We start from the raw sequence: 3766 nt of genomic DNA on the forward strand, positions 1-3766 counted from the left end.
TTTTTTTCAAAATAATAATACGATTTTTTAAGATAAAAACGATTAATTTTGGTCTTTATTCTTTATTTCTTTCACATAATGCAGTTTTTATGAGCATTTTTTCATTAATTCTGAACGAAAAACGTTAATATGTTAGATTAAAAATAGACAGAAACCTAATTATCTCTAAATTTAAATTGATTAGAGGTTTATTTGTTCTTATTCTTTAAATAATATTTTTTTCAAATTATTTTTTTATTCATTATATTAATGTTCTTTTTCAATAAATTATTAAATATATGGTATAATAAGTACAAACTAATTAATAAATTATTCAAATTTAAAAATATCATTTATTATGAAACTAAATAAATAATTCTCAAATATAATTTTTAAATATATAAATAATAAACACTAAAATACAGTTAATACATTAATAATAATCCTACGATATACTATTAGTATTATGATCTAGATAATTTTCACAATAAATTAAAAACTAATGAACACATTATTTGATATATAATTAAATTTTTTTGAGTAATAACAAATTTAATTTTTTATCTCTTTAAACTAAATTAATAATTCTATTTGATATTTTTGCACTAAAATATACTATGAATAGCCTATTAATACTAAATAATATATATTATGAAGACCATTTATAAACTCAATAAACTCAAAACATCAATAATATTAATAATACATGTTGCGCATTTTAAAAAGTGAAAAACATTTTTATATTTTCAGTTAGTCGAAAATTTATTTATCTTGAAAATAAAAAGTCAAAGATCTATTTATCATTTTCTCTTCGTTTTCTCTTCGTTTGATGTATTTGTTAATACATAAGTTTTTTTCTACCTGTACAATATTTGTAACAACATTCACTTGCCCAATATAAAGAAAAACTGTCGAACAATCAATCAAATGATGAATAGAGGTTCAAAACGGATAAACAATTAACATGAGAGAAAGAGTTGTATAAACCTATATAATTAAAACAACAACCCTTAGATCCGTGACATTAGTCCGTAGCCTATCAAAATATATAGAAGATATGGATCGAGGGAAAAAAAATAGAATGAAATAATAAAGTTAACCTAGCTAGAAATGTCATTGAAATTTAAAAATTCTTTTAATTAAATATCCAAAATGTAGGGATGCCCCTCAAGTTATTTACAGTCGCCATTCTTAGTCTTTAACTATCTGCGGTAAAAGTAAAACATCCAAGTTCTACCATTCAACCAATCCTAACATATCCTGCTGCTAACTAGGGTGTTTGCGGTGCAGTTTCTGAACGCTTTATTTATATGCGGTACAGTTTAGATTAGATGAATGTTTTTTGAAATTTCAATCCGATCCGATCTGATTATAAATGGTTTGGATTGTTTTGGATTTACAGTTTTTTAAATAAAAAAAATTAAATACATATCACAAATCTCAACATCAAATTTTAAATAACCAACAATGACATAACAAGTCTTAACAATATCTTAAAAAACCAATGATAATATAATAATAGAAATAAAACTATAGGTTAGTTAAAATAAATAAATAAATAATATTTTGAACATAAAATATTTAATTAAATAATAATACATGAATAATAGAAAAATATATAACAAATTGAACATGTTATAAGTATAATTGTAAATATAATAATAAAATAACAATATTATAGTACATTGTACGGTTTGGATTGGATTGGATTGGTTATGAAAAATAGATCCAAAATCCGATCCAATTTATAAAAAATAAAATCCAATCAAATCCGAATTAGTGCGGTTTTAATCGATTTTCGATTTGAATTGAATTGGATAAGCAGTTCAATTTAGATCGGTTTGGATTTGAACACCTGCTAAATACAAAAATATGTTGTTTCAACTTTCAAAGTGCTAAAGTTCACTAGTGATTGTCCTTTCTATTTGAGTGTCCTTCAAGTCATTCCATGATTTCAGCATGAAGAAACCTCTCAGATCTATCTATTTCCACACCTTATTATAAATGGTGAAGTAGCTTAACTAAAATTTAATGAACCATACACTCAATGGCAGTGAGAGTTAGTTGATTCTGCAAGTCACATGGACTCAAATTTCAAGCATGGCTCATCGTTCGAATACATCAACTTGGACGGAAAAAATGTCGGCGCCACGATGCGCTTGCAGCATAGGAGCAAGAAAGGTGAGGCAGAAGAAGAACATTGTTGTTGCATTAACATCTATGTGAACAACAACGTTCAGGGTGTATCAAATTCTGTGTTGCATGGTAGTGAGGTCAAGATGAGAGACCCTGGTGTTAGTTTGTACTTTGAGAATTTCAAGATTGATAAAGGAACTCACAGATTTTGTATTGGGAACAAGCTTGCTTTATGGCTTTTCTTGGTTCTTGTTTTTCTTCTATTACTGCTGCTATTATTCTCAACTAAGGTCATTATTTTTGTCATCTAACCACAGTTACAGCGTAACTTTATTGTTTTGGGAAAAAATTGAGAATTAAAATTTTTTTAATGGTTAATATTTTGACATCCCACTTCTTCTCTTATCTTGTTCTTCAAACCCTATATTTGCTCTTCTGCTTGCTCCTCAAATTTCACACTCATACTCTCAACTCAACTTAAAAGTTGAGTAAAAAATCTTGATGTTCAAGAAAAACAATAACTACTTTTTAATTTGTTCTTTTTAAGTAAAGGAGTTCAACATAACAACATGGAACAACAACGGAACAAAAGAAAACTAAACAGCAACTACAAAATTCAATCCATAATCACCTCTAACATTATCAGTTTACCATATGCAACTTTTAGGATCAACTCTATTCCACTCTTTTAACCTGTTTTATGTGTTAAAAATCTTAAGCTTCGACATTCTTACACCATTCCTCTTCAACTTTAACTTCGTATTTGCATCTATTATTAATTCTAACAAATTCTTCAAATGGGCACAATCTGTGATTGGATTGCTTTCCTAGTAAAAAAAATCCTATTTTTTACACTAACAAAAATCTATCAACAAAAAAATTAGTCAAAAAATTAAAAATATCAAATAATTGATTAATCGATTGGATAAGTTTAATTTTTTAATAATTAATCAGTTTAAAAAAATAAAATATAAAATAATTAAAAAATTATATATTTTATATATAAATATATTTTTTATTAAATTTAATTTAATTTCGGTTAAATTTCAATTAAATCTTTCAATTTTTAAACATCGATTGATTCCGGGTTTGATTTTGATAACTTTGGTTTGAGTCATTTATTTCGTGGACTACAAATAGAAATTAGGAACGTTGATATCATGATGTGTATATAATTAATTAACAAACTTGCAAGATTCAGGTACATTAATAATTGCTTTAGACCAAAAAGTACTCACTCTTATATGTGACATGTAGCATTATTACTAATAAAGAAGAAGGAATTTTGATTGGATCAATGAAATGATGGCATAGGTGATGCATCAATGTATGGTATTAAAGTGTTAGTGCCATGTGAGTAGTGATAGCCCACTCAGACCAAGACCTCTAAATCTATAAACCGATGCCCAACCACAAGATATTATAGTTTCGTTTTCAACATTCATTGCACATAAAGTGCGCCTACTATTGTCTTAGCAGGATTAGAAACATCTACACAATAATTAGTTAATTACAAATAAGAGAACGTTTCGAAGAATATTTCTTTTATTAATATTAATCAGTATATTAAACCAACATTTAGTCACCAAAAGAAAAACCAACATTTTATGGTTATACACTTATACTATTAAAATTTAAAAGTTATGTTTAT

This window comes from Arachis duranensis, chromosome 6, assembly GCF_000817695.3.
Source record: "Arachis duranensis cultivar V14167 chromosome 6, aradu.V14167.gnm2.J7QH, whole genome shotgun sequence".
In the NCBI taxonomy this organism is placed as follows: Eukaryota; Viridiplantae; Streptophyta; class Magnoliopsida; order Fabales; family Fabaceae; genus Arachis; species Arachis duranensis.